This window comes from Oncorhynchus nerka, unplaced genomic scaffold (assembly GCF_034236695.1).
Source record: "Oncorhynchus nerka isolate Pitt River unplaced genomic scaffold, Oner_Uvic_2.0 unplaced_scaffold_1311, whole genome shotgun sequence".
Lineage (NCBI taxonomy): Eukaryota > Metazoa > Chordata > Actinopteri > Salmoniformes > Salmonidae > Oncorhynchus > Oncorhynchus nerka.
Window position 1 is genome coordinate 82,501 of NW_027040032.1, and position 13,960 is coordinate 96,460.

The following is a 13,960-nucleotide window of genomic DNA, read 5'->3' on the forward strand; positions in this document are numbered from 1 at the left end:
TAAGAATAATAATAGTAATAATATAACAATAATATAATAATAGTAATAATAATAATATAATAACACTAATAATAGTAATATAATATAATAATAGTAATAATATTATAATAATATAATAATAGTAATAATATAATAATAGTATAATAATAGTAATAATATAATAATAATATAATAATAGTAATAATAATAGTAATAATAGTAATAATATAATAACAGTAATAATAATATAATAATAGTATAATAATAGTAATAATATAATAATAATATAATAATAGTAATAATAATATAATAATAGTAATAATATAATAATAGTAATAATAATATAATAATAGTAATAATATAATAATAGTATAATAATAGTAATAATATAATAATAATATAATAATAGTAATAATAATAGTAATAATATAATAATATAATAATATAATAATAATATAATAATAATAATAATAGTAATATATAATAATAGTAATAATAATAATAATAATATAATAATAATAGTAATAATATAATAATAATATAATAAATAATAATAATAGTAATAATAGTAATAATATAATAATAGTAATAATAATATAATAATAGTATAATAATAGTAATAATATAATAATAATATAATAATAGTAATAATATATAATAATAGTAATAATATAATAATAGTAATAATAATATAATAATAGTAATAATATAATAATAGTATTAATAATAGTAATAATATGATAATAATATAATAATAGTAATAATTTAATAATAGTAATAATATAATAATAGTATTAATAATAGTAATAATATAATAATAATATAATAATAGTAATAATATAATAATAGTAATAATATAATAATAGCAATAATATAATAATAGTAATAATATAATAATAATGACAATATTATAATAATAATAATAATGGTAATATAAGAATAATAATAGTACTGGTAATAATAATAACACTAATAATAGTAATATTATAATAATAACAATATAATAATAATAACAATATTATAATAATAATAATAGTAATATAAGAAGAATAATAGTAATAATATAATATAATAATACTACTACTACTAATAATAGTATAATAATATAATGATAATAATAATAATAATGATGACAGTAATAATACAATAATAATGATATAATAATATATTAATAATAATATAATAGTAATAATATAATAATAATACTATAATAATAACAATATAATAATATATTGCATTTAGAAGATGCCTTTATCCAAAGCAATTCAGTCATTTTTGACATATTGAAACATGAATGTAATAACATGACTAACTTAATCAATAAAACCGGATATATTCTCTGTGTTTTCTGTTACCCAGGCCTTGATCAACGTAGGGGGTAACCGCTACACGTTCCCCTGGACCACCCTGGAGCAGTTCCTCTCACCCGGCTTGGGCGGCTTCATCTCTGCTCCAGCCCCGAGGACATCGCCAGGCTCTGTGACGACTACGACGAGACCCAGAGGGAGTACTTTTTCGACCGGAACCCCACAGCGTTCCGGGTCATCTTGAACTTCCTGGCGGCCGGGAAGCTCCGCCTCCTGCGAGAGCTGTGCGCGGTGTCATTGCACGATGAGCTGGACTACTGGGGGGTCGACCCCGCCCACATGGAACGCTGCTGCCGCCGGCGCATGTTGACACGTGTCGAGGAGGTACAGTGTTTCTGTAAAGTGTTTGTTTATCTATTTACCATTTATTTCACATTTATCTGACTTTCAAGGGGAACCTGGTCTAGAAGACGACTCCATTTATTGGGACATTTATGTGATGTTGACTTTATAACTAAGGCTTGATTGTAATCTTGATTGCGATTTTGATTGTGATCTTGATTGTGATTTTGATTGCGATTTTGATTGTGATCTTGACTGTGCTCTTGATTGCGATTTTGATTGCGATTTTGATTGTGATCTTGACTATAGTCTTGATTGCGATCTTGATTGCGATTTTGATGGTGATCTTGACTGTGATTTTGATTGCGATCTTGACTGTGCTCTTGATTGTGATCTTGGCTGTGATCTTGACCGCGATTTTGATTGTGATCTTGACTGTGCTCTTGATTGCGATTTTGATTGTGATTTTGATTGTGAGCACGATTGTGATTTCGATTGTGCTCTTGACTGTGATCTTGACTATAGTCTTGATTGTGATCTTGATTGTGATCTTGATGGTGATCTTGACTGTGATTTTGATTGAGGTGGCGGAGCGTGAGCGTAAGGAGGAGGAGTGGAGACAGAGGAGGATGAAGCTACAGAGGCTTCCCCTGTTGGCTGAGACAGAGACGGGATACCGCAGGCTGATGAGCAGGTAGAAACAGTAGGGTTAAACACTAGGTACAGATCTTGGATCAGCTTCCCCTCCTCCAATCCTAACCTTAACCATTACTGGTGAAAATGCTTAACTGACCCAAGATCAGCATCTTCACCCAGCACCCAAGTACATGTATAACAGTGGTCACATGCTCAAAGACTGACCAGGGACACAGAGGGCTTTCTTTCTCTTGTTGTTTGTTGAGGAGATAAACTGAGAAGACGTGTAACACAGTTACCTATCAGTCGATGCACTAAGCACTGATCTCGCCAGCATGTGTAAGTCGCTCTGGATAAGAGCGTCTGCTAAATGACTTAAATGTAAATGTAAATGTAAATGATCCCAATAGCTGTGTCCTTCCTTCAGAGAACAGTAGTTATATTCATAACTTTACGTTATGTCCTCGTGAATTTGTAAGACAACATGATCTGTAAACAAGATCTCCAACAAAAAAGGGTAAAAAAATAAATATATATATGATTTTTCTAACTCTCTTCCACAGGTTGAGAGAGGTGGTGGAGAACCCCCACTCTGGCTTGGCAGGGAAGATGTTCGCCAGCTTCTCTGTGATCATGGTAGCTGTGACAGTCATCAGCCTCTGTATCAGCACCATGCCTGATCTACGCCAAGAGGAGAGCAAGGTGAGGGGAACATAACCGCTGACCTAAAAGCCTAGGGGTTAGCTTGGGGGAGCTAATTACAAGTCTTCGGGGAGCAAAAGGAACCTACTAAAATATGCAATGTCCTTCCTTCAACCTTTTAGATTGTAAAGATTGCCCCCCATCAATAGTTAAACCAAGCTTTGTTGGGGGGGGGGGGAAAGTACATTTCTAGGCAACTGTAGTTTGTTTCAGTCTCCAGGTCTTTTCCCCATATCTAAATGCTATCACAACCACTCTCCCCATCTTCATCTAGATTATTTATTTATTTTCTCTCTCTCTCTCTCTCTCTCGCTCTCTCTCTCTCTCTCTCTCTCTCTCGCTCTCTCCCTCTCTCTCTCGCTCTCTATCTCTCTCGCTCTCTCCCTCTCTCTCTCTCTCTCTCTCGCTCTTTATATCTCTCTCTCTCTCTCGCTCTCTATATCTCTCCCCGTCCCCTCCCCTCTCTCTCTCTGCCTCTCCTCCCCCCTCTCTGCCCTCCTCCCTCTCTGCCCTCCTCCCTCTCTGCCCTCCCCCTCTCTGCCCTCCCCCCTCTCCGTTTCCAGGGCGAGTGTTCCCAGAAGTGTCGTCACATGTTTGTTGTGGAGACGGTGTGCGTAGCCTGGTTCTCCTTGGAGTTCATGCTGCGGTTCCTCCATGCTCGATCCAAACTAGAATTTGCCCGCGGGCCCCTGAACATCATTGATGCTGTGGCCATCCTACCCTACTACATTTCTCTGGTGGTGGTGGAAAACAACACTCTGGAGGATGGCAGTGCAGGAGCAGGTGGAACAAACATAGTCATTATCATATGCTACACTAGCTAGCTAGGCTAGTGTAACACAACAGTGTTATAATGGGGTTAGCTATAGCTAGCTAGGTTAATGTAGCACAACAGTGTTATAATGGGGTTAGGTATAGCTAGCTAGGTTAGTGTGGCACAGCAGTGTTATAATGGGGTTAGCTATAGCTAGCTAGGTTAGTGTAGCACAACAGTGTTATAATGGGTTTAGGTATAGCTAGCTAGGCTAGTGTAACACAACAGTGTTATAATGGGGTTAGGTATAGCTAGCTAGGTTAGTGTGGCACAGCAGTGTTATAATGGGGTTAGCTATAGCTAGCTAGGTTAGTGTAGCACAACAGTGTTATAATGGGTTTAGCTATAGCTAGCTAGGTTAGTGTAGCACAACAGTGTTATAATGGGGTTAGGTATTGCTAGCTAGGTTAGTGTGGCACAGCAGTGTTATAATGGGGTTAGCTATAGCTAGCTAGGTGTCAACCTGTTTCTGGATATTAACAACCTACCATATACAGCAACATTGTGTACTTTCACCTCTGTTCCCCAGGTAGGGGGTACCTGGACAAGCTGGGTCTGGTCCTGCGTCTGATGCGTGCATTGCGTATCTTGTACGTGATGCGGCTGGCGCGCCACTCCCTGGGCCTCCAGACCCTGGGCCTGACCATGCAACGCAGCACCCAAGAGTTCAGCCTCCTCCTGCTCTTCATCACCGTCGGCATGGCCCTCTTCTCTCCCATGGTGCACCTGGCCGAGAGCGAGCTGGCGCCCAACGCCGCCACCGCGCCCAGCACAGCTTCAGCAGCATCCCAGCTTCCTATTGGTGGGCCATCATCTCCATGACGACCGTGGGCTACGGGGACATGGTGCCGAGGAGCATCCCGGGTCAGGTGGTAGCGCTGAGCAGCATCCTGAGTGGAATTCTCATCATGGCGTTTCCTGCTACTTCCATCTTCCACATGTTCTCCAGGAGCTACCAGGAGCTGAAGCTGGAGCACGAGAGGCTGTGGAAGGAGGAGACGGGGGCCGCTCTGGCCGCTGACAACCTGGAGAACAGGAGGGAAAGGGAGGTGGAGAGGGAGGCGGAAGTAGAGATGAAGGCGGAAGCTGTCACGGAAACGGACAGCTACCGGCCCAGACGCAGAGACTTTGTGGAGTCTCTGTACCAGTCCCAGGCTATGCTCCCGGCTTGGGGGAAAGAGGGATGATGGGAGGGATGACAGAGGGGCAGCAGGCTATACTCCCGGCTGGGGGGAACAGAGGGATGATGGGAGGGATGACAGAGGAACAGCAGGCTATACTCCCGGCTGCAGCATTCTGATCTGAAGAAGGATACCAGACCTGATGCTAACTCCTACATTGTAAAAAGTGGGATGACACTGTTGTTCGTCTGAATTGCCTTTTCTGATTGGTATAATAGAAAATTAGGCTTTGGTTCGTTCAACTTGTTCTATGCTATTTTTCTGAAATCAAATAACACATTTGAGAGATCAGTTTTCTTATTTTTTCAATCTTGTCTCATCGCTGCAACTCCCCAACGGGCTTGGGAGAGGCGAAGGTGGAGTCATGCTTCCTCCGAAACTTAACACCGGCCCGCTTAACCGAGAAGCCAGCCGCACCAATGTATCAGAGGAAACACCGTTCAACAGACGTCCAGGGTCAGCCTGCAGGCACCCGGCCCACCACAAGGAGTCGCAAGAGCACGATGAGCCAAGTAAAGCCCCCGGCCAAACTCTCCCCTAACCCGGATGACGCTGGGCCAAACTCTCCCTAACCCGGACGACGCTGGGCCAAACTCTCCCTAACCCGGGACGCTGGGCCAAACTCTCCCCTAACCCGGACGCTGGGCCAAACTCTCCCCTAACCCGGACGACGCTGGGCCAATTGTGCGCAGTCCTATGGGACTCCTGGCCACGGCCGGTTGCGGCACAGCCGGTCAGCCTCTAGCACTGCGATGCAGTGAACTAAGACCACTGCGCCACTCTGCCTGTGATTTTTAATTGAATAAAATCGATATTCGCATTAAATAATGGGGGGTGCAATGTAGCGATGCCAGCCTATCAGAAGAGATCAGAATGTAGCTGTCACGCCCTGGTCTTAGTATTTTGTGTTTTCTTTATTATTTTGGTCAGGCCAGGGTGTGACATGGGTTATTTTTGTGGTGTGTTTTGTCTTGGGGTTTTTGTAGGTTATGGGATTGAGGTATGGTAGAGTTGTCTAGGTAAGTCTATGGTTGCCTAGAGTGGTTCTCAATCAGAGGCAGGTGTTTATCGTTGTCTCTGATTGGGAACCATATTTAGGCGGCCATATTCTTTGGGTGTTTCGTGGGTGATTGTTCCTGTCTCTGTTTTTGTTTGCACCAGATAAGGCTGTTTAGGTTTTTCACGTTACGTTTATTGTTTTGTATTGTATCGTCTTTATTAAAGATGTATGAAGATAACCACACTGCATTTTGGTCTTCAGAGGAAGAGGAGGAAGAAAACCTTAACAGTAGCCGTGGCCTAATGGGGGGGCGTGGTTTTCAGTTTGTTAATTTTGGCCACCCGTGAGAGTGAATGTCATTCTAGGTAATGTGTTCTGTTTTTTAAAAAACATTTATATGTTCACTGCCGTCACTGAAGCTGAAATGATATCTACACAAGTACTGTGATACTAAAGAGCCTGGAAAAGTTCCCGTTGACAAGATGGTCACCATTTGGTTACGATATTGTAACCAGTAAATGTGAAAGATTTATATAAAGAACGTGTTTGGAGTCATTATTTCATGTTATGGAACCAACTTGTTGTTGTAAATTATGAAATGTTGTAAATTATGAAATGTTGTAAATTACGAGGGCTCAATATATTTTTTAAAGATTAGCCATTGAGGATTAGAATAAATACATCTTCGCCCGTCATTCAAAAAAAGCCAAACACCCTCAAAATGTGTACTTCACATTTCCATATCATATACAGTTGTCAACGGTTATGATCACTATGTTAGATGTCCAGTTACCAGATGACATACCCTGGGTTGTCCTGAACAGAATGAGCTTCATTGTTGTATTGTATCCACATCTGAATCCATTCCACCAAAATTACCATCTGCTTCACTGAATAATATGTATTTTTATTGAACATTTATTTAACTAGGCAAAGTCAGTTAGGAACAAATTATTATTTTTAATGACGGCCTAGGAACAGGGGATAACTGCCTTGTTCAGCAACCTTTCGGTTACTGGCCCAACGCTCTAACCACTAGTCTACCTACCGCCCCACTGAAAGCCTAACACTGTAACATTGTATTTTATCATTTAGCTAGTCATGTTGGCAATAGAACAAGCTTTGAAATTATGCCCACCTGACCCAGATTCCAAATATAATGAACCGTTTTGTGATTACGTAAACAACAACAGTAATTGTGTAAACAACAACAGTAATTTCGTAAAGGCAATGATGCAGGGCTGTGTTCCAAAGAAAACAACTACAAGTTCACCTGCTCTACTTCCTCAACGGCAAAGCTGGCAGACCTCAAAAGCACTTTATAGATGACAACGCCTCTTTGACTCATAAACGTCCATTGAAATGACTTAGGAACTGTGTACACTTTGAAGAGGTTTGTGGCCACTTGGAGACACCAGTTAGACCTCTCACTCAAACCCTTGTCCACTTGGAGACACCAGTTAGACCTCTCACTCAAACCCTTGTCCACTTGGAGACACCAGTTAGACCTCTCACTCAAACCCTTATCCACTTGGAGACACCAGTGAGACCTCTCACTCAAACCCTTGTCCACTTGGAGACACCAGTTAGACCTCTCACTCAAACCCTTGTCCACTTGGAGACACTAGTTAGACCTCTCACTCAAACCCTTGTCCACTTGGAGACACCAGTTAGACCTCTCACTCAAACCCTTGTCCACTTGGAGACACCAGTTAGACCTCTCACTCAAACCCTTGTCCACTTGGAGACACCAGTTAGACCTCTCACTCAAACCCTTGTCCGCTTGGAGACACCAGTTAGACCTCTCACTCAAACCCTTGTCCACTTGGAGACACCAGTTAGACCTCTCACTCAAACCCTTGTCCACTTGGAGACACCAGTTAGACCTCTCACTCAAACCCTTGTCCACTTGGAGACACCAGTTAGACCTCTCACTCAAACCCTTGTCCACTTGGAGACACCAGTTAGACCTCTCACTCAAACCCTTGTCCACTTGGAAGACACCAGTTAGACCTCTCACTCAAACCCTTGTCCACTTGGAGACACCAGTTAGACCTCTCACTCAAACCCTTGTCCACTTGGAGACACCAGTTAGACCTCTCACTCAAACCCTTGTCCACTTGGAGACACCAGTTAGACCTCTCACTCAAACCCTTGTCCACTTGGAGACACCAGTGAGACCTCTCACTCAAACCCTTGTCCACTTGGAGACACCAGTTAGACCTCTCACTCAAACCCTTGTCCACTTGGAGACACCAGTTAGACCTCTCACTCAAACCCTTGTCCACTTGGAGACACCAGTTAGACCTCTCACTCAAACCCTTGTCCACTTGGAGACACCAGTTAGACCTCTCACTCAAACCCTTGTCCACTTGGAGACACCAGTTAGACCTCTCACTCAAACACTTGTCCACTCGGAGACACCAGTTAGACCTCTCACTCAAACCCTTGTCCACTTGGAGACACCAGTTAGACCTCTCACTCAAACCCTTGTCCACTTGGAGACACCAGTGAGACCTCTCACTCAAACCCTTGTCCACTTGGAGACACCAGTTAGACCTCTCACTCAAACACTTGTCCACTTGGAGACACCAGTTAGACCTCTCACTCAAACCCTTGTCCACTTGGAGACACCAGTTAGACCCTTGTCATTTTTTGTCTTGTGTTGCACCTACCCCACATGTTACTGAATGTATCCAGAGTATTTTCAGATTTCGTTGTGGTGAAAAGTCCAGTCAATGTAAAAGGCACATCAAATCAACAGTGTGATATTTGGATTCGGGTCTTGTGTCAGGTGAACTGTTGACCTTTAGTCCAGTCATTTCCCCCATTAATCTCCACTGGTCCCTTTTCATTTCTACCGTGAGGTTCCCTATTTCTTCTGTGAGAACCATTTCAATTTAGCGCTATCCGTATAGGAAAATATGTCAAGTGTAAAGGGGTTAAAAGGCAATGTTTTTACTTGAATGGAACACAATTTAATACATTTGGATAGTGAGAAATATACGTGGTACAACATGAAAAATGGGTTGCATATATATATATATATATATATATATATATACAGTGGGGCAAAAAAGAAAGAAATCTTGCTTGTTTGTAGGTGACCAAATACTTATTTTCCACCATAATTTGCAAATAAATTCATTAAAAATTCTACAATGTGATTTTCTGGATTTTTTTTCTCCATTTTGTCTGTCATAGTTGAAGTGTACCTATGATGAAAATTACAGACCTCTCTCATCTTTTTAAGTTGGAGAACTTGCACAATTGGTGGCTGACTAAATACTTTTTTGCCCCACTGTATATATATATATATATATCACTGTTTTTTTTATCTCCTTGGTGCAATTTTCAAAACTCTTACATGTTGACCACACCGCTCGCCTTGCAAAATAAATTTATACATACATGTCCTCAATCATTGTACCCACACTGCTCGCGCACGCCAATGAGCGTCCGCGTTAGCCAGGCGCTAAAATTTGAACTTGGTTCTATTTGTGACGCTTAACGCGCTGGAAGTCCGGCCTCTCCAATCTCCTCATTGGTTTTTAGGAGCATATACCCACGTGGGTGATTGGAAGATGAACTGAGGTTCACACTCCAGTCCTGTTGGTTGTGGTAATGCACATTAAAGTTGGTTGCCATCCACCATATAATGTCCAAAAAAAGAAGAAGACTGAAGGAGGAGAGATCACTAGAAACTTGATTGACCCTTTTATGTGTGGATTAATTGTCCGAGTAGAGGATCTTGTGCATTTCCGGTACATTAACAACCCAATGTTTATATCCCAGGGTAAATTAGCTAGCGACAGCAAGCTAGCTAGCTAAATTGCCATAAATGTTTAACGCTTTTTGACCTGTCCCCAAATTAATATAATTGGTTCAGAGTTTGTTTTTGACATTTCAACCTGAAAGTCCTGATCTCGTCTGGTGTGGGGGGGAGACCAAATCACTCTGCTCGCGTGCAGTGTGGTCAGCATGTTAGTGCAAAACTCAAAACGGATCATCGAAAAGGCAAATCATACAGTCAATACAGTCAATACATACAGTCAGACAGATTAACGCGACGTGCACTCAAAGCATGAGCTGACCAGCTGGCAAGTGTCTTCACTGATATTTTCAACCTCTCCCTGACCCAGGCTATAATACCTACATGTTTGAAGCAGACTACCATAGTCTTTGTGCTCAAGAATGCCAAGGCAACCTGTCTAAATGACTATCGCCCCATAGTACTCACATCTGTAGCCATGAAATGCTTTGAAAGGCTGGTCATGGCTCACATCAACATCCTGTACACACGGGACCCACTCCAATTCACATACCGCTCTAACAGATCCGCAGATGATGTCATCTCTATTGCTCTCCAAACTGCCCTTTCCAACTGGCAGCTTCATTAAATAGTACCCGCAAAACACCAGTCTCAACGTCAACATTGAAGAGGCGACTCCGGGATGCTGGCCTTCTAGGCAGAGTTGCAAAGAAATCTCAGACTGGCCTATAAAAAGAAAAGATTAAGATGGGCAAAAGAAAACAGACACTGGACAGTGTCGCACCCCGGTGTCGCCCTCTTCACTGTTGACGTTGAGACTGGACAGAGGAACTCTGCCTAGAAGGCCAGCATCCCGGAGTCGCCTCTTCACTGTTGACGTTGAGACTGGACAGAGGAACTCTGTCTAGAAGGCCTGCATCCCAGAGTCGCCTCTTCACTGTTGACGTTGAGACTGGACAGAGGAACTCTGCCTAGAAGGCCAGCATCCCAGAGTCGCCTCTTCACTGTTGACGTTGAGACTGGACAGAGGAACTCTGCCTAGAAGGGCAGCATCCCGGAGTCGCCTCTTCACTGTTGACGTTGAGACTGGACAGAGGAACTCTGCCTAGAAGGGCAGCATCCCGGAGTCGCCTCTTCACTGTTGACGTTGAGACTGGACAGAGGAACTCTGCCTAGAAGGCCCGCATCCCGGAGTCGCCTCTTCACTGTTGACGTTGAGACTGGACAGAGGAACTCTGCCTACAAGGCCAGCATCCCGGAGTCGCCTCTTCACTGTTGACGTTGAGACTGGACAGAGGAACTCTGTCTAGAAGGCCAGCATCCCGGAGTCGCCTCTTCACTGTTGACGTTGAGACTGGACAGAGGAACTCTGTCTAGAAGGCCAGCATCCCGGAGTCGCCTCTTCACTGTTGACGTTGAGACTGGACAGAGGAACTCTGTCTAGAAGGCCAGCATCCTGGAGTCGCCTCTTCACTGTTGACGTTGAGACTGGACAGAGGAACTCTGTCTAGAAGGCCAGCATCCCGGAGTCGCCTCTTCACTGTTGACGTTGAGACTGGACAGAGGAACTCTGCCTAGAAGGCCAGAATCCCGGAGTCGCCTCTTCACTGTTGACGTTGAGACTGGACAGAGGAACTCTGCCTAGAAGGCCAGCATCCCAGAGTCGCCTCTTCACTGTTTCTTTAAACACTCAACTTTAAGTATTTCACTGTTAGTCTACCCCTGTCGTTTATAAAGCATGTGACAAATAACATTTGATTTGAACTCTGATGTTTCTAGTGCCGTGTTCTTACCAACTGAGCAACTCAGGGCAGTCAGAACAGTCAGGGTCAGGGTCAGGGCAGTCAGAACGGTCAGGGTCAGGGTCAGGCTCAGGGTCAGGCTCAGGGCAGTCAGAACGGTCAGGGTAAGGGTCAGGGTCAGGTTCAGGGCAGTCAGAACGGCCAGGGTCAGGGTCAGGCTCAGGGCAGTCAGAACGGTCAGGGTAAGGGTCAGGGTCAGGTTCAGGGCAGTCAGAACGGTCAGGGTCAGGCTCAGGGCAGTCAGAACGGTCAGGGTCAGGCTCAGGGCAGTCAGATCGGTCAGGGTCAGGGTCAGGCTCAGGGCAGTCAGAACGGTCAGGGTCAGGGTCAGGTTCAGGCTCAGGGCAGTCAGAACGGTCAGGGTCAGGGTCAGGCTCACGGCAGTCAGATCGGTCAGGGTCAGGGTCAGGCTCAGGGCAGTCAGAACGGTCAGGGTCAGGGTCAGGTTCAGGCTCAGGGCAGTCAGATCGGTCAGGGTCAGGTTCAGGCTCAGGGCAGTCAGAACGGTCAGGGGTCAAGGGTCAGGCTCAGGGCAGTCAGATCGGTCAGGGTCAGGGTCAGGCTCAGGGCAGTCAGAACGGTCAGGTTCAGGGTCAGGCTCAGGGCAGTCAGAACGGTCAGGGTCAGGGTCAGGGTCAGGCTCAGGGCAGTCAGAACGGTCAGGGTCAGGGTCAGGGTCAGGTTCAGGCTCAGGGCAGTCAGAACGGTCAGAACTGTGAGACTAGAAAACTGGAACTGGCGGGAGCAGGGAAACAAAACACTGGCAGGTTCTACGAACAAAACAAACTGGAAACAGACAAACAGAGAACACAGGTATAAATACACTGGGGATAATGGGGATGATGGATGACACCTGGAGGGGGGTGGAGACAATCACAGGTGAAGGACAGGTGAAACAGATCAGGGCTTGACACAGTCTTACATTCAAAACCTTTCATTGTGTATTCATTTTGTTCGTAGATATCTTTCACCACACAACTTTTTATCTAAAATATGTTTACTGTGAAATATAATAATCACCAAAACACAAGCCTGCCAGCAGAGTGCTCATGTTCTGTCTGCCCTCCACCATCACCTTAGAGGGCAGCCTGCCAGCAGAGTGCTCATGTTCTGTCTGCCCTCCACCATCACCTTAGAGGGCAGCCTGCCAGCAGAGTGCTCATGTTCTGTCTGCCCTCCACCATCACCTTAGAGGGCAGCCTGCCAACAGAGTGCTCATGTTCTGTCTGCCCTCCACCATCACCTTAGAGGACAGCCTCCCAGCAGAGTGCTCATGTTCTGTCTGCCCTCCACCATCACCTTAGAGGGCAGCCTGTCAGCAGAGTGCTCATGTTCTGTCTGCCCTCCACCATCACCTTAGAGGGCAGCCTCCCAGCAGAGTGCTCATGTTCTGTCTGCCCTCCACCATCACCTTAGAGGGCAGCCTGTCAGCAGAGTGCTCATGCTCTGTCTGCCCTCCACCATTTACCATCACCTTAGAGGGCAGCGTCCCAGCAGAGTGCTCATGTTCTGTCTGCCCTCCACCATCACCTTAGAGGGCAGCCTGTCAGCAGAGTGCTCATGTTCTGTCTGCTCTCCACCATCACCTTAGAGGGCAGCGTCCCAGCAGAGTGCTCATGTTCTGTCTGCCCTCCACCATCACCTTAGAGGGCAGCCTGTCAGCAGAGTGCTCATGTTCTGTCTGCCCTCCACCATCACCTTAGAGGGCAGCCTGTCAGCAGAGTGCTCATGTTCTGTCTGCCCTCCACCATCACCTTAGAGGGCAGCCTGCCAGCAGAGTGCTCATGTTCTGTCTGCCCTCCACCATCACCTTAGAGGGCAGCCTGCCAGCAGAGTACTCATGTTCTGTCTGCCCTCCACCATCACCTTAGAGGGCAGCCTGCCAGCAGAGTGCTCATGTTCTGTCTGCCCTCCACCATCACCTTAGAGGGAAGCCTCCCAGCAGAGTGCTCATGTTCTGTCTGCACTCCACCATCACCTTAGAGGGCAGCCTCCTAGCAGAGTGCTCATGTTCTGTCTGCCCTCCACCATCACCTTAGAGGACAGCCTCCCAGCAGAGTGCTCATGTTCTGTCTGCCCTCCACCATCACCTTAGAGGGCAGCCTGTCAGCAGAGTGCTCATGTTCTGTCTGCCCTCCACCATCACCTTAGAGGGCAGCCTGTCAGCAGAGTGCTCATGTTCTGTCTGCCCTCCACCATCACCTTAGAGGGCAGCCTCCCAGCAGAGTGCTCATGTTCTGTCTGCCCTCCACCATCACCTTAGAGGGCAGCCTCCCAGCAGAGTGCTCATGTACTGTCTGCCCTCCACCATCACCTTAGAGGGCAGCCTCCCAGCAGAGTGCTCATGTTCTGTCTGCCCTCCACCATCACCTTAGAGGGCAGCCTCCCAGCAGAGTGCTCATGTACTGTCTGCCCTCCACCATCA

At 44.9% G+C, this 13,960-nt stretch overlaps 1 pseudogene; it reads left to right on the forward strand.

The window, feature by feature from the left end:
- The window catches only part of LOC135568946 (potassium voltage-gated channel subfamily G member 4-like), a 14,206-nt pseudogene extending 9,239 nt beyond the window's left edge, over window positions 1–4,967 (forward strand).
- The last annotated feature ends 8,993 nt before the right edge of the window (window positions 4,968–13,960 follow it).